Source organism: Eschrichtius robustus, chromosome 3, assembly GCF_028021215.1.
Source record: "Eschrichtius robustus isolate mEscRob2 chromosome 3, mEscRob2.pri, whole genome shotgun sequence".
In the NCBI taxonomy this organism is placed as follows: Eukaryota; Metazoa; Chordata; class Mammalia; order Artiodactyla; family Eschrichtiidae; genus Eschrichtius; species Eschrichtius robustus.
The window spans coordinates 29,503,445-29,520,763 of record NC_090826.1 but is presented as its reverse complement, the minus strand read 5'-3'; the positions used below and the strand labels follow the sequence as shown (position 1 = coordinate 29,520,763).

General features: G+C 53.1%; 1 protein-coding gene across 5 annotated transcripts in view; it reads left to right on the top strand.

The window, feature by feature from the left end:
• The first annotated feature begins 1,648 nt into the window (after nt 1-1,648).
• STK40 (serine/threonine kinase 40) overlaps nt 1,649-17,319 on the top strand; it is a 35,704-nt gene continuing 20,033 nt past the window's right edge. For 2 of the 5 annotated variants that reach the window (XM_068539524.1, XM_068539520.1), the window contains exon 1: nt 1,649-1,826. The gene's annotated coding sequence lies outside the window, so the exon portion shown is untranslated. Of the gene's footprint in view, nt 1,827-9,114; nt 9,134-11,080; nt 11,212-16,850; nt 17,083-17,319 lie in introns of those variants that run through there. The other 3 variants (XM_068539521.1, XM_068539523.1, XM_068539525.1) reach the window with 3 other exon arrangements.

The window sequence follows — 17,319 nt, the reverse complement described above, 5'->3', positions numbered from 1 at the left end:
ATTAGAGCTCTGGAAAACCCAACACTCATTCCTGTCAGAGTCAGGGCTTCCGGAATCCCTAGGCTTTTCACTTTGTCAGACAGAGGAGCTTGGGGGGCTGGGCCCCGCTTCTTTGTGCCTGACTTTCGGTCCCCCACTGCATTGAAGCTCGGTAACTGAGAGGGGTATGAGCACTCTTATTCGCCAGGCCCCATGAAAAGCCCTTTCCACACTCACTGGATCCTCACAGTGATCCCACGAAGTGTTATCCCTATGTTGACAGATGGGGATAACTTGCACATAGTCACTCAGCTTGTAAAGGACACAGCAAGTACTCAAATCCAGCCTTTTTGGAATCTGCCAGACTTGGTTCAAATCACAGCCCTGCCATTATTAGCTGTATATGTCTTTGGACAGTTTACTTCCCCTCTCAGAGCTCTAGCTGCTTCATCCGTGAACAGACTCCTTAACGTTGATGTCTCTAAAGTGCTTAACACAGTGTGTGACATAATACTGGAGCTGTTTCGATTACTACTGTTATTCAGTCCCATCAGCTCAGTGTGCACTAGGCATTCAGAGACAAAGAGATGGACACAGGAGGAAGCAGCCCGACTCACTCACACCAACTCTCACGTCCTGGCACTGCCTGTGTAGAGATGACAAATGCGTGCATACACGTAAGTGCCTGGCCACACACCCTAGGAAAATCCAGCAGTGTGCACACAGGCTTGGACACGTGTGCCCACATGGATACAGAATGACACAGCTGGAAAGACACCCGGGAGTTAGACAGTCATATGCAGCAAGCACACTGGCTCACACCTGGGAGACAAAGGAGTGGGTCCATGGTGGCTGGTGCTGCCACCACGGAGCCCTTCTAGCTGCTTCTGCATGCCAGCGGAGGGAAGCCAGGCTCTCAGAGGGCCCCAGTGAGTCACCAGCCTGATGCAATCCCTTTAAAGGGCTCATCTGCTGGTGCAAGAAGCTGATTCATGGAGGGCGTGGTTGCTGGAGGAGGAGGAGAAAGGGACCGAAACTGCAGCAGGAGGGGCTGAGGTTAGGTGGCTGGAATCGCTAACAGGAACTCTTCACTGTTAACCTCCCTGGTCGAGACTCTAGGGATCTTCAGATTGAAGCGTGGTTTCTACAAAAGCGAGGGGCCCAGAGGGAAATGAATTGTGAGGGCTATGACAGGAATTCCTATCATTGATTGAGCCTCACGGCAGTGCTCGCCGCACAAAGCTCCAGAAACAGAGAAATGGGGGTCAAGGAAGAGCCACTTTTCCGACAAATACACTACAACTAGCCGACCTCTCAACTGCTGCAGACGTCTCCAGACCCGGGAGGGCGAGTGTAGGGCACGCGAGGCTCAGTGGAGTAGGGGCGGGGGCGGTGCCTCCGTCCCCACCTCACCGCAGACATAGCTAAGCAGTAGGTACCGCCCCTTAGGGTCTCGGTGTCCAATCGTTTCCCAGGTTTCGGCTCGGACCCCACCCTGAACCAATCCTCAATCGGATTCTGGCCTGTTGCCTGAAGGCTTCCGCCCATTGTCAAGATGGCGCCCAATCCCTGCGCCGTGGGCTGTAGATACGGGCAAGGGGCGGGGATGCGGCTGGTCCGGGAGGAGAGGGCGGGGCGGTGCGTCACTTCCGTTGTCAGGTGGCGGCGCCGCAGCCATGGAGGGAGGCGGCGGCAGCGGCGGCGGCGGCTCGGGCGGCTGCGCCGGGAGGCGACGGTGAGCGGCTCCCACGCCCCTGGACCGGCCCCGGCCCCCCGGGACGGAGCGCCGAGCAGCCCCGGCTCCGGGCTACGGACTATGGGCGAGCAGCGCTGAGCACCGGGGGAAGGTGAGGGCAGGGGTCCGGGAGCGGGGAGCCGGGCCGGGGGTGCGGGTTGGTGGGGCGGGCCTCAGCGGCCGTAGCGCGGGGACCGGGGTGACAGCCTGAGGCCGTCCGGCTGCGACAGAAACGGCAACAGCGATTGTGCCGTCCTCCGCTGTGGTCTGCCCTTCCCGGGCGGCGGGGGCGGGGGCTCCTGCGCTCCGGGTACCCGGTGGCTGCGGGGAGTCTCGGTCCCGCCGCAGCCCTGGGAGGTGGCACTGCCAGCCTTGCCAGGAGTCACTCGGTCAGTCAGTGAAGGCGCCGGATTTGAACCAGCCAGGTTTTTCCCAAGAGACATCCTCTGCCTCTCCACGCTGCCCTCCTGATCCCGAGAGTGACATGAAAGTTGAAACGAGTCCCCAGATAGGACCAGCCCGGGCTTCCTCCAGGAGCCCTCACCCGTTGGCACGGGCACCATCGCTGCTGGGGAAGTTTCGAATCCCGGGAGGTGTTCAGGTGCGGGTCAGAGCTATCTGCTTGCCGGTGCTACGTCTGGCCGCCCTTTTCCAAGGAGAGAGCCTGCTGCTATGGTCACTGTTTCACCTGCTGTGCCCTCTCAGGCCCGCCCATTCCCACGCCGCTTGGCACCACCTTCCAGCCACTAGATGAGGGCATCAGGATTCCCGACGCCGAGTACTCTGCCACCCCCACTTCCTAGGTTTGATCCCCGTTTGTTGGCGGAAGGAAGAGATGACAGCCGCCTTCGCTGTCGGGATAGACTTTGCTCTGTATTAAGTCACTGGAGGAAACCGGTTGGCTTTGCTTGGTTTTGAGAGCAGTGAAGAAGAGGGTAGTCACTCTGGGTTGGGCGCCTTCCCTCTTGGCTTAGCTTTGCATGAGATAAGGAAGAGCAGGATATGTAATTGTCAGGCCAAAAGAACCCCTGTTTGTAAACAGTGCTTGTGAACTGGGCCAGTGCTCCTTGGTGGCCCTGCTGTGCCAGTTGTTTGTCCCTTAGATCTAGACAGTGTGGAGATAGCCCTTGTTCGTTCATTCATTCATTCATTCATTCATTCCCCACATGACAACAGCAATGTCCTTGCCTGGAGAGGCAAGTACCCTATATTATAGAGGTTAAGAGTGGGCTTTGGAGCCAGAATTCCTGAGTTCAAATTCTAGCTCTGCAGCTTTGTAGCTGTGTGACCTTGGGCACATTGTTTAACCTCTCTGTGCCTCAGTGTTCTCAGCTATAAAACAGGGGTGATAACATAGAGTTGTGAAGATTTTAAAAGTTAACACATGTAAAACACGTAGAACCATGTCTGCCACGTAATAAGAGTTCAATAAATGTTAGCTATTCTTATTCTTATTTCAAGAAGCTCACAGTCCAGTTAAGGGAGACTGACCTGTAAATAAATAGTTGAAACGTAGTCTTGAAAAACTAGTAACAGCAAGAACAGAGGGCTGTGGGAGCCCAGGGAAGGAAGCTTCTAGCTCAGCCTGAGTTGGGCAGGGTGGGGGGAGGTTTTGGGGAGGCTTGGAAGAAGTGACGATGCTGGAGCTGCGTCTAGAAGGATGGGAAAGATCAGCCAGGTGAGAACAAAGGGGCAAGGTACTCCACTTAGACATGTCAACTCAGAGTTTTTCCAGAAACCTCAGATTGTTCAGTATGGTGGTATGAAAGGCAACGTGGTGCCAGGTAAAGCAGTACAGGTTGACAAGGGAATGCCACATTAACAATTTGGGACTTTGTACCAAGGGCGGTGGGGAGCAAGTGAAGAGGTTTTAAGCAGAGGAGTGTCGTGATTAGACTCGTGTTTTCGAAGGCTCTCCCTGGAGCCTCAGCAGGAGGGAAGGGAGGAGAGAGGAGAGACTAAAGCACTGGAGACCTCTTCAGAGGCTACCGCAGGCCTCCGAGAGAAGAGAGATGGCGTGGGGTGGGGGATCTTTGCCGAGACAGCGCTGTATGCAACTGGTGGCGGGTGACAAGCTCCCTGCATTGCCCTGGGCGGCTCTGCCTGCCCCAGAAGTGCCTGGCACATGTGCCCCTCTCTTCCTGAGATTGCAGGTCACTCGAGCAGCTGGGCTGGTGAGGCTGTCCTCTCAGAAGGTTAGTTATAAGGTCAGTTGCTCCCTGGGGCCTTTAATTTGGCCTTTTGGGAAGGCAGCAGACTGTAGTGGTTAAGAGCCTATTTGGTTCTGCTGTCAGACAGAATCTCAGTTCACATCCCAGCCCTGCCAGTCAGTAGAGGTGACTTATTCTTCCCGTGCCCAGCTTTCTCATCTGGGGAAAATGTGGGCAGTAAGAGCCCTTCCCTTGTAGGGCAGTTGTGAGGATTCAGTAAGATGTGGCAGGTTGGGCATTTAGCACACACTGAGTAAGAAATGTTTGGTAAGTGTTAGCTGCTGTTACAGGCTGCAGGAAAGGACTTCCAAGAATTAGTTGAAGCAGTTAGTGGCAACTAAAACTGTGTCCCATTGAGCTGTCGGAAATGTCCTGAGGGATCACAAGACCACAGAATTTTATTGTATTCTCTCCAAAAAAGAAATCTGTGGGGAATTTACCGAGTCTGTATGGGAGCCATGCAGATGATTCAGCTCAGCTCTTTAAAAGAACCATTTTTTAAAATAGAAGTAGGACTGCTGAGAAAAAAAAAAAAATCATGTTTTAAAGTATACTAGGAGAAAAAGTATTTAGAGTTTGTTTCATGTGTGTCCCTGTTAGTGACCCTAGTCTGGTATCTGAATTAGTACCATCAGGAAGCACACATTGACATATGTGGTGACTTAAAATCCGGAACCCCTGTTCCACACACGTGAGCTCCCAAGCGTGGCCGAGGATGTGCTGGGAGCCAGGCGCAGAATGAGAATGGCGAGGCACGCCCTGCCCTGGCGGAGCTTGTGGTCTAACAGGGGCCAGGCAGGCTCCTAACCAACTGACATTTGCATAGAGTTTGGTGAGTGTCTCATAGGAGTCTGTGCAGCATGTAGTGGGAGTGAGATGAAGGAGTGATTCTCCTGGGGGATGGGGAGGTGACTGGGGAGAACTTTGGAGAGCCCTTAGAACTTGAGCTGGATCTTGATGAAAATTGAATCTTGAAGGGTGAATAGAGCTTTCTGAGGGTTCATGAAGCACTCCAGGCAGGGGAGCAGCAAGGCACAGGCATGGATGCAGGCTGGTGTGTGTGCACACTGTAGGAACCACAAGAGGTTCTGGCACAGGGTGAGAAGGGACCTGGCTTTAGGACATGCTGGAGAGGTAAGCATCAGTGCTAAGATGCTTGAACTTCTTTTTCTGTTGGTGATGGGATGCTTTGGTTTAAGGGAGGAAACACCGTTAGACCTGCATCTTGCCAGGAGCCCTCTGGCTGCCGGTGGTGGATGGACTGGGGATAGAACAAGTCTGGAGTCTCTGTAGGAGGCTTTTGCAGTAATCAAAGTAAGGGCTGGTGGGGGCCTGGATCAGGGTAGAGGCAGTTGGGATGCGGAGGAAGGGCATAGATCAGAGCTGTTTTGGGGGAAATCAACTGGACTCTGGGAGTGTTTGGCAGTGATGATTGAGGGAGGAGCAATGATGGCAGGTGACCTCGAGCTTCCCGATTTGGCTGACAGAGTGAATGATAGTGCGGATATAGAGACGGCAGAAGATAATGGCCAGTGAAATCCGCCAGCTCCATTCAGTAAGCCCTCTCATGGGAGAGGGTCAGTTGCAAAGTCTGTGGCACTCTGTCCAGCTTCGGGCCAGGCTTCTCTCTGGTTTTGCCTGCGTCAGCGCCTGGGAAAAGGGCAGCTTCCCTTCCTTCATCTTCCCCCTGCCCAGATTTGCCCAGGGAGGTGAACTTCTTCAGTATTTCAGAAACTCAAGTGGCTGAGTCTGCAAAACTTCTGTGACTTCCTCAGCCTTCAGATGGCCCTAAAGGGCAGCCCTTCAGTCAGGTGCCATCCACACTGATTCAGCAAGTGATGGGTCCTGGACAGCAGCACGCCCTCAGGGGAGAGATGGCTGTTCCCAGTGCTCCCGGGGAGAACTTATCTAGAAAGAGACCTTGAGGTTGGATTTACTCCAGAGGCTGGGTCAGCCAACTCAGTCCCTCTTCTCCGGAAGGAGAGGTGTCTGCCCCAGGCCACCTGGGACTCACTCAGAACAATCAGGGAAGTGAGAGGGAGCTGCCTTTGTGCCCTTATCCCCCTGAGCTCCACGGGAGTACAGAGCTAGGCCTGAATCAGACTGGGCTGCAGAGAGGGATGTGCTGGTAGATGGGGCTTCAAACAGACCCTTTGGAATTGGGGAGATTTTTGCAGGATTTGTCCTTGCATTTGTGGTGTAAAGAAGGTAGAAGAGAAAGTGGCCTGAGACAAGGGCATTTCTTCCTCCTCCACCTGCTCAGGTGAGACTGTGGCCTTGAAGGTGGCCCTGGGCCCATAGCAGCCCTGCATCTCCTCTCGGGATCTGTAATCAAGATCCGAGAAGGGAAAGGATGGTGTTGCTTGCTTTGATTTACTTACTATCTTAGAGATGTTTCCACTTTGTCTCATGCACGTCTGGGTCATTTTTGGCAATATTGTGTCATCATTGTTTGTGTAATTTATTCAACAGACTCTCTGCTGATGAACTTAGGTTATTTTCGGCCTTTTGCTCTGCACACAAAGCTGAAGTGACTATCTGCATATGTGTGGTTTTTCCCACCTTAGGTATCTGCAGGATAAATTCCAAGAGGAGTTGCTGCTTCAAAGAGTATCCTTCATGTTCATTATTTTTCAAGTAATTTCTTGGCCCCCTTTTAATGAACTGGAGCAGCCTGATTTTCCCTCAGCAAGCAAAGATACTCTTTTGGGTTGACATCCCTCTTTCCAAGGGGCACTGAGAACCCCAGTGGCGGTCACCCTTTTCTGGCTCTTGGCGGTCTGTCTTGGTGTGAGTTGGGGTTCCCTAGAGCTTACGCAGTCCAGCAGTCTACAGGTCTGATGGTTTCAAAGAAACTCGAGTTGTTGGAAAGCACCAGAGAAACTGAGAAGGGCTCTTATCATTTAGGATGAAGCTGTCCCCTCTACATCTGTTTACAGACCATCACCTACTTGGCAAAAGAGACCAAGGATCTTTTGGCTTTAGGGAGTCTGTGACCCAAGGGTCCAGAAGGAAGAGAAAGTAGCCTGGACATGGTAGAGGGAACTGGCAAGAGCAGGACTGGTATGCCTGTCACCTGTCTTTGGGTTTAGGGCAGAGCTGCTTTGAGGTGTGATCAGGGGATAGCAGGTGCCTCTAGGGAGAGGCTTGGTTCAGCCTCTTGGGAGACGTTGGGACTGGCATAGCCCAAAATTCTGTGGGTCTTTTGGAGCCCCACTGCTGGCATTGCCACCTTTGGAGAGCAGGAATCCTGCCCCTTTTTGTAGTAGACGTGGAGCCCCTGGCTAATATTACCATGTTTGTGTGACTTCCATGGCTGTGTTCTCCTCCAACTCTGCTCCCAAGGTGGTCCCTCCTGAAGGAACAGGAAGGAAACCAGCCACAAAAGAAGGATCCCCACCACCTTCCAGGTCCTTTGCTAAGTACTCTGCAATATGTATTGAGGCCTTCTCACAATCTAAGGAAGGAGGGCTTGACTCTGTTTTACAGAGAACCCTCAGACACTGAGGGGTTAAGGAACCCTCAGCCAGCAAGGGCAGAGCCGGATTTCCAGCCCACACTCGCGTGACCCTAGAGCCCATGCCATCCCATTCCCCCGTCCTGGCCAGGCTCTGGCCCCAGGGAGCCCAGGCCACATGGAATAAAGCCGTAGAGCTGGAAGGGACCTTGACAAAGCTGAAGCAGTCCCTTCTTCTTTCCTAGAAGAATGGAAACTGCCACTGCCTGTAGACAAGTCCTTCCCCTCCTGCCCTGTGAGTAGTGGGTAAGGAGACCTTCAACCGTGTCACCCAGCATTTAAGGCTTAGATCAGACCTGGCTTCAGAAGCCAGTTCTGCCACTTGCTAGCTGAGTGACCTTGAAGAAATCACTTCCTATCTCCAAACCCAGTTTCCTCCAAAGTAGTAATGAGGATTAAACACAAGGTGTTATTGTCTGTGGCAGGTTCCGCCTGGTGCCTGGCCCGCAGTCAGGACCCAGGGGCTGGCTCCGGTGAGGCCTAGGTGAGCTCTTTGCTGGTGGGCCTGAGTGTCCCGAAAGAGGCGTTATGAACGAGCTTCCAGGTCTCCAGTTTGAACGGTTTGGTGGTCTTCCCAGCCTTTATAGAAACCGGGTGGTTAACAGGAAGTTCCTTATAGGCAAGTTTACAAGTTACCTGAGAGAGTTTCAGTGTACCCGGAGTGGTGGTTTGTCCCTTCTGTCTCCCACTCTCCTGATGCAGCCTTGCATCAACGTGCAGGCCCACACGTTCGGGGCATTCGCATGCCATACTCCCTCAAGTGTGCCTTCCCTAAGACCCAGCCTCCCCTGGTTCCATTACCGCTCTTAATAATTCTAATGGACTCAGAAATTTTTTTAGATTTTTCAACATTATTATAGTAGCCTACAATGAAACAGGTAAACAATATAGAAGAATATAAAATAAAACTCTCCATCTCCTTCAGGCCCCTAGTTCTATTACCTGGAGGTATCCACTGTTAAGTTTCTTCTAGAAATTTCCTATGCATATTCAAGGGTGTGTATAATCATCTTTTTTCTTATTTTTTTTACCCAAATGGGATCATCTTATACAAATAGTACTGCAGTTTGCTTTTTCTTTTTCATAAATTTACTTATTTATTTATGGCTGTGTTGGGTCTTCATTGGTGCACGCAGGCTTTCTCTAGTTGCAGCGAGCGGGGGCTACTCTTCATTGCAATGTGCGGGCTTCTCATTGCTGTGGCTTCTCTTGTGGAGCACGGGTTCTAGGTGCGTGGGCTTCAGTAGTTGTAGCACGCGGGCTCAGTGGTGGTTGTGGCTTGCGGGCTCTAGAGCACAGGGTCAGTAGTTGTGGTGCACGGACTCAGTTGCTCTGCGGCTTGTGGGATCTTCCCGGACCAGGGCTCGAACCCGTGTCCCCTGCATTGGCAGGCGGTTTCTTAACCACTGCGCCACCAGGGAAGTCCCCTGCAGTTTGCTCTTTTTAGTGTAACGTATCCTAAACATCTTCATCTACCAGCAGGTGTGGGCCTAGTCTTAAAGGCTGTATTCCCCTGTGTGGACGTACCATGATGGAGTGAACCAGTCCTCTCTTGGCGGACATTTAGATTGTTTCCTGTCTGGGGGAGATGTGTGTGCGTTTTGATATCTGTGGTTTTGTCTTTGTGTTTTTTCCTGCTACCCAGGGCTCTCCAGGGACCCTTGTTGAGCACATTCATCTTGGTGAACTTGTGTGAGTGAACCTGGAGGGTAAATCCCTAGAACTGGATGTGCTGGGCCCGGGGCAAATGCATTTTCTTCTGCTTTGCTGGCTGTGGTTTCACCTTGTTTTCTGCACACCTGTGGGGCCTGTGCAGGGGATTCTGAAGCGGTCAAGGCCCCAGGCCCTGCCCCCAGGAGCTCACCCTCTGGAGAGACACAGGCAAGCATGCTCTCACCCACTCATGAGCAGAGTATGTGTCAGGGGTGGCTCGTGACTGGCCTCAGCAACTCGGAGCAGGTGAGGCCCTCGTGTGGGTCCACTTGTCTGAACGGCCCACTGAGGGCCACTCTGATGGCAAAGCCTGCTGTCTGCCTCTGTAATCTTGCCCACCAAGCAGCCACAGCCAGCAGCATTCAGTAAAACTGCAGAAAGTGAACTGTATTGTTCATTCGCAAGGCTGTGAAATTTAATTGAATTTCATTTTTGATAGAGGCAGTTAAAGAAAGGCAGTTTGCTGGCCCCAATCCAAATTACCTTTCTCACGGGATGATTGTAGTGACTTTTGCTGTTAAAAACCATATGAAGAAAGAGAATCACATGAACCTGGCCCTGGCCCTGGCCCAGGCTTTCCCCTCTGTCGCTCTGGAAATCTGAGATGGAAGGAAGGAAACGTAACATTTACCTAGTGCCTCCCACACGCTGGCTCCCCGCAGTCCTCAGGGACCCTGGGCAGGTACAACACTGTCCCTCTCCTCTGGGTGAGGACCCCGTGGAGCAGAGAAACGCATGACTAGGACACAAAGGTGCTCTCAGACTCAGCCAGCCCTTCTTTAGTCACTTGCTGCTTTCTCCTTGCCTGACTTGGGCCATCTTGGGTGTCAAGAACCTGAATTTGGGACTTCCCTGGTGGTCCAGTGGCTAACGCTCCATGCTCCCAATGCAGGGGGCCCAGCTTCGATCCCTGGTCAGGGAACTAGATCCCACAAGCCGCAACTAAAGTTCCTGCATACCACAACTTAAAAAAAAAAAAAAGATCCCACGTGCTGCAACTAAGACCCGGTGCAGCCAAATAAATAAGTAAATATTAAAAACAAAAAGAACCTGAATTCCACGAGGGACCTGTGGCGGGCCTTGTTCCCACTGAGCAAAGCAATAACAGAGCAATAACTGATGGTTTGAGCTGAGGAGGGGTCCCCTTTGTTGCAGGGCAGGCTGGAGTGACCGGGGAGGGCTGTCAGTGACTCAGTCTCCCGTCACTGCACATGGCAGAAGGTCCCCCCCAACAGAGCCGAGGGACCACCGGGAAGGTCTCCCAGCCAGGGTATTGGCCGCTTCCCCTGGATACTTCTCTAGATAGGAGATACCAGGGCAGCGCAGCCTGAGAAAGAGCTATTAAGTCTGTCCCTTCCTCTTCCAACACCCACACACAGTGACGGATTATTTGTTGTCACATCAGCTGCTTCCGGAGGCCCTTGGGAGGGGTGAGCTGGTGGCAGGGCTGGCGACGCTGCCCTGGATTCTCTCTGTGGCTCTCAGAAAAGCTGCTGCTGAAGCCCTTTACCCGTCCCAGGGATTGCTTTCTTACTCTGTTTATCTTTTCCCCAGAGGGGCCTCCAGGTCCACCTCTGTGTGCACAGCCCTGGAGTCTCTTCTCCCAGGATCACTCCGGGATACATCCTCCCAGCCCGGGGCCTTCAGGCCCAGTCCCCTCCCCGTCTCTCCCCTCAGCCTTCATGGAGGCCACGGAGGAGCCCAGTGGGGCTTGCTCAGGGCAGGGGGTAAAGAGGGACATCACCGATTATGTAATCTCCCTGTGTGTGAATCTTGCCTTCTGGAGGAGACTAGAGTTGGACCTCCGAGCTCTAGATGGGTCTGGTGCGGATGTGCTGAGGGGGAGCAGGCTGGCCACTAGGCCCTCATTCTGGCCGCCCCTCCCACTTCCCACTGGGCTGAGTCACTTCCTCTCTGGCGCTGCAGGTACTCTCCCACACGCCCAGCACAGCAGCCTTCCGGGGGTGAGGTTCATCCCGTGCAAGAGAGGAGCTCCGGTTAGTAGCAGCCAGTTCACCTGTCACCCCCAAGGCAAGCGTTTAGAGAAGGATGTGATGGTATGTATTCCTGACAAATTGGAGCTATACATATCCTGCATTTTAAAATGAACAAAATCATCACTCTGTTTTGGGACAGTGGAGATGACAGCACGTGCATGAATCTTTGTCATCAGGGAGTCCTAGCTAAAGCTGTGGGATTACTAATCCACCTCCCCATCCCCCCAGCATCCATCCTGAGCACGGAAGCATATGGCTTCCAGTGGGTTCCTAGGGAGGTTGCTTGTGGCCTTCAGGCTCCCAGGGAGAGGGTCCATGCTTGCTTCAGGGATGGCTGTCATTCAAACTCAAAGGAAAAGCCCTTAAACAGAGCCCCTTTCTAGCCAGCCAGCAGGAGTAGAAGAGAACAGGACACAGGCAGCCTCCTCTGGCCCAGTCAGCTGGGCTAGGGTCTCTAGGCTTTGGTTTGTCAGCAAACCAAAAAAGGGGGGAAATCTTTACTTTATGAAGTTGTGAGAATTAAAGAAAATCTAGGAAACACTAAGAATGAACGGTTGCTGGCAAGCAGTAGGTGTCCATCAAATGCTAGTTTAAAAGGTATGCACCTGGAGAGACTTGTCACCAGGGAGGTTACTTCAGCAAGGAGTGGGGAACGCTCACCTTTCATCCAGCAGAGACCTCGAGACACCCCTCTTTTACAGATGATGAAACTGAGGCCCACGGACAGTAAATGACTCTCACAGAGGGTAGTGACTAGTTCAGGGTCATAAAGCTAGTGAGTGATGGAAGCTGAAGTTTGAACCCAGGCCTACCTGACCCCAGAATCCATCTTGCGCTCCCAACTGGCATTTGGGTAACTGGTCCATGGTTTGAAACACCTGGTTCCATGGGCTGCGAATTTCTCTTGGTTCCCTGGGTTGACTTTGTGGATGAAGAGCAAGTCTGTAGGGAAGCTGGGCCACTAGTAGCAGCACATACCTGTGAGTATTGAAGTGCAGTGAGAGTGGCTCCCCGAGTGCTTGGGTCAGGGAGGGGTGGAGGACACTGCCTTGTGGTCTGGTGGGAGGGGGTCTCAGTAACCTAGCCTCTGCGGCTCCACAGATCGTCTTGGCTGCATCATGTGTTGAGATTTCACACCTCCAATCCCGTTGTTTCTTTCCAGGTGTAGTCAGCTAAATGCATAGCTGGGCCAGAAGGTCTGAGGGAAAGGAGTGGTAGGAATTTTTCTGACCAGCAGAAGGACCTTCACACTACAAACCTAGAGTGGCCCAGAGGACCTGTCCCTGGTGTGAGGGGCAGGCCAGGCTGTCACTCACACATTCCCACACTTTGCTGCAGGAAAGCAGATTTTTTTGCTGGACTCAGCAGAAAGGGGGCTGGTCTGTCCCTTCGCCAGTGAGGGGTTGGTCCGAGGCTGCAGGCATGCTGTGAATGGGTTTCATTCCTCGGGGAGGTTGCCCTCCAGCAGCCAACACTGTCTAAGCACAACCCCTGGCTATCAGCCCAGAACCGCCCTGCCCTGGGCATCCAGGCACTTCTGACCTGGGACTTTTCCTGGACAGACTATTCCCAGCACCACTGCAGCCCAGTTACCTACAGCTGTGACCCCTTGTCTCTCTGGTCTTGGAGTCTGGCTCCTGTCACAAGCTGGTGGACCATCCGTACTTTCTTCTGGGTCCCAACCCAGCGCCTGGCTTCTCGTTGGGTCCTCTCTGTCCGCTGCCCCAGTGTGGGCTTTAGTGCCTTCTGGGTGCATAACAGACAGTTCTACACTCCCTGTTTTCTCATTCAGCAGTTTGCCAGGCACTGAGTGGGTGCAGGGAAGTGGAGATGAACTGGGGTTGCTCAGCCTGGAGAGTGGTGGGGACGGGGAGTCAGACAATGGCTACGGCAAGGTAGGAGTGGACAGAGTGTGCTCTGGGAGCCGGAGGAGAAAAGGACCTGCTGCAGAAGGTGACACCAGTGAGGACTGAGGGAGAAGGACCAGCCAACCAGGGAGAGGAGGTCAGGGCAAGCGTGTTTATGGCACACTCAGAGAACTGTGAGTCATTTGGTGTGGCTGGATTTATGGGGCATATAAGGGCAGTGAAGCTGGATAGGTAGCCTGGGTCTGGCCAGGCTCACTGAGGAGTTTGGGTTTCTTCTTAAAGACCACAGGAAGCATTGGAGGACCCCCACAGCAGAGACAGATGGAGATACTGCAGGCCCAGGTCCCCGAGCAGAGGAGAAAGAGTAGCCTGTTGGCATCTGTTTGTCCAGCCCCAGTTCCACAGGCAGCTGAGGTGGGAGTCTGCTGATGGAGTTGCTCCTGCATCCTTGCTGACCAGCCTGGTGAAGAGCAGTGCCCCACCATCTTGCAGCGGGTGCAGAGAGAAACCCTGTGAAGAAGATGCGCTATAGAAAGACGCCACCAGGTGGCAGACCTGGAGATTGCACAGAGACCTCATTCCCCCCATTCCTTTAGCACATTGTTCGGCCTGGAGAAAGGGGCGCATTCAAAACTGAACTCCTGTTCACGCCAGGCTGGCTCCGCCCAACAAGTATGAGATTCCAAATTCTGCCACTGTGAGCTGTGTACCCACAAGAAATCCCTTTGAACCTGTAAATCTGGACATCAGATTCTTCCAGGGTCTTGGGAGCTGTTCCAGCAGGTTGCACCTTCTCTTCTGTCTCCGGGCACCTGAGAGTAAATTGCAAACATCATGACCCTTCACCTCTAAGCACTTTAGCATCTGTCACCTAAGAACAAGGACATTCTCCTGTATAACCACAATGTAGTTTTCAAATTCAGGAAATTTAATGTCGTATTATCTAATATACAGTCCATATTCAGATTCTGCCAGTTGTCCAGTCGTGTTCTGTATAACTTCTTCCTCCCAGGATCACCCATTTCATTTACTCGTCCCGTCTTCAGTCTCCTTTAAGTGAGACTAGTTCTTCAGCCTTTCTTTAACTATCTGACATTGATGTTTTTGAAGCATACAGGCCTGTTCTGTTGAATGTCCCTCAATTTTAGTTTGTCTCATGATCAGATTGAGGTTATGCATTTTTGACAAAAAACAAATAAATAACTTAAATGAGGTTGCATCATATCAGGAGTAACATGATGTCAGTTTGTTCTGTTATTAGTAATATAACTTTGATTATTGGTTAAGGTTGCAGCTTGTGTTTTTTTTTTTTAATTGAGGTATATTTACACATGGTGAATTTCACAGGTCCTTTAACAGTTCAGTCATTTTGACAAATGCACATACCCAGAGTTATATCCTTTGACAGTAGAAGTTTTACAGCCCAGTATGTGTGCTCTGTCCCCCTCCCACAATCCTCTGCAAGAGATCCTGGACTAGAGGCACTAGGTCTTACTTGCAGACTCCTCGGTGCCCCCCAACTTGATCATGATGAAGGACCCATGTGGTATGGCCCCATCATCCTGGACCGTCCCTTACTGCGCCTTGCGTTGATAATTGCCAGCTGGTGCTCCAGCCTCTGCTCCCCCATAAACCAGTGAACAGAACAAGAGGATGAGATGCTGTGTGCCTCTGCCTGAAAGAACAGGCCCTCCCCTTGACCCACAAAACAACTGTACTCTGCCCTCTACTACAGAACTATACCTGGTACTGCCCAGCACCCCTCTTCCTCCTCAGCAGCTCAGCCAACCCCCAGGCCTCCTGTCCTCCCCACACCCAGTTGAACATGTCACTCGGGCTGGCCATCAGGCCACCCACCCCCACCCCCACCCCGCCTGTAGTCTCAGGCCAGCAGACAGATGGCAGGTTCAAGGTCTCTTAAGCCTTTAGTCTGGTTACCGTCCTTCTTCTGCCCCCCACCCCAAGTCAGTGCCTAACTATCCCTTTCTCCTTGGGCAGGAGGAAAAATTCAAAGCTACTGTGTTTAGGCTAATAAAAGCACAATTTATCAAATGCTTATGATATGCCAGTAGGTACTCTTGCTAACCCTTTTGCGTGGGTTATCTCACTTAATCCTTAGACCAACCTTGTAAGGTGGTTGCTGTACTCTGGGTTGTGTAGGTACAGAATAAGTATCTCATCTGAGATCTCATCATTGTTAAGTGATGGTGCTGGGCTTGCAACCAGGTTTGGCTTACTCCAGAGGCCTTGCTCTGACTCCGAGCTTCCCAGCCAGTATGGGTTATGTAGGTCAAGATGGTGATCCCTTTAGCCCAAGAGTGACTAGGCTAAGCAGAGGACAACTGGTGTCCCCAGGCCTTTCACCCCCAAGTGCTGTACAGATGTTTCTGTCTGTACTGTAGCATGAGAAAGACCGAGATGCATTGCTCTGACCGCATTGTTCTGCTGCCTGAGTGTCCTGTGGACAGAGACCCCTCTCTACCTCCCTCCTGGGGCCTGGTGCGGGTCTGGCCACACAGACCCTTAACTCATGCGTGGCAAATAGGACTGAGGCCAGGGATGGGTGGGAGCATCTGTGCTCATTTCCATGTGCCAAGTGGGCTGGACAGAGGGACAAGGTCCCTGCCTTCGGTAGACACTACCAGAGATAAAGTCCAGAAGACAGAGGCCTACACAGCTCAGGACCTTTTTGTTTGTTTTGTTTGCACAGAGCCAGGAAACATGGGGGTGGGGATAGGGACTGCTGACAGGGACAGCTTGAATCCTGACACCATCAGCTCAGCCTGACCCTGCAGTGTAGACAAGTCCTTAGGCCCCTAGCAGGCATTAGAAGCTGCTGACAAATCGTGGCTACCAGCTGTGGTGTCATCACACACATACACAGAAGTAGTGCACTGGGCCAGGGTCTGTTGCTTGCTCCTTGCAGGGACCGCCCTTGCACTCTGCCTGCACTTGTTCGGTTTGCAAGGTCACGCATCTCTTCAGGAACCCCGAGGTTGCAGCAAGAAGCCTACAGCGAGAATGAGTGCAGAACTCTCTGCGCGTGTGTGCGGGCCCCGTGCTGCCCCTCGTGTTTGGGGGCTGGGGGCTCACGCTGGCTCTGCACTTGTGAGTGTCCGCCACCTGGGCCCGCGCGTCTCCTCCTGTGTGGAGGCCTGTGGGCGTGCTTCTGGGTGCGAGTAATGGGCCCCTTCTTGCCTTGACCAGGCTTCAGATCGAGCCTTCAGTCAGGCTACAGCCAGGCTTTCCGACTGAGCCGGGAACGCCTCAGTACCCTCTCTCTTTGCGGCCCACCTCCTTTGGGGGTTGGTGGTATGTCTACCATATTGAACCATGCCCTGCTATAGGGTGCCCTGCCTGGCTCTGCCCTGCCCAACTGTCCTGTACCCTGTCACACTACAGCACTGGACTGGCCATGATGGGCCTTAGGACCTTATGTGGTGCTGATGGCCCAGCATTCGTTTCCTTCTGGGAGAGCTGGGCTCACATCGCCCAGCCGCTTTGGGGTAGGGTGACCTTAACAGCAAACTGACAGGGTAGGGCCGGCATCCCCTCCTCTGGGCATGCTGTGATGGCGGACACAGAGCTGAGGCCCACAACTTGCTCCCCAGGTTGGGCCAAGCAAAGGGAATCCCCTGCTTTCAGGGTGGAGGAGCGCAGCCTGCAGGCAGGGATGCCTCCCTCCTGGCCTCACCCCTCACACCCATTGTTGCCTCACTGAGCTTCCTGTTGAATCCAGGTTCTAAAGAAACTGTCGTTGACTTGGGAGGACAGCACGTGGAATAGTAGACAGATTTAAAGTTCCAGAGACTTCTGAACCAGGCCTGCTGAGTTCCTGGCAAGCTGAGCTGTGGGCCCAGGAGACACCAGGCAGATGGCTCCCCCTTAGCCAGGCTGGGCCAGGGCCCTTCACCCCAGCCTGAGGACCAGCGTCTCTGGAGCAGCCTGGCCCCAAGCCCTTCTGAAACCAGGGTAGCCAGAGCTTCCACATCACAGATCTCACTGGGAAGCCAGGATCCCTCAGAGCGGCCTCCCCGTGGGAGCATCTGTGGGCCATTTGAAGGTGTGTCTCTGGAGGGGGACACATCAGGATGATTTGGGGGGGCAGGAGGGGCTTGTCTTTGCTCATCCCACCCACGAGCCCGCAGCAGCTTCCAGTTGCCCAGACCTGCCTCCTCACACTGCTTGCATCGCCTTCACCAGCTCTGGCGGCGTGAAGGGATGTTCGGGAAGGGAAACAGCCTTGCTGCCACTTCGCCTGCCAGCATCTTTTCCCTCTCCCTGCCCATCTGCTCTCATC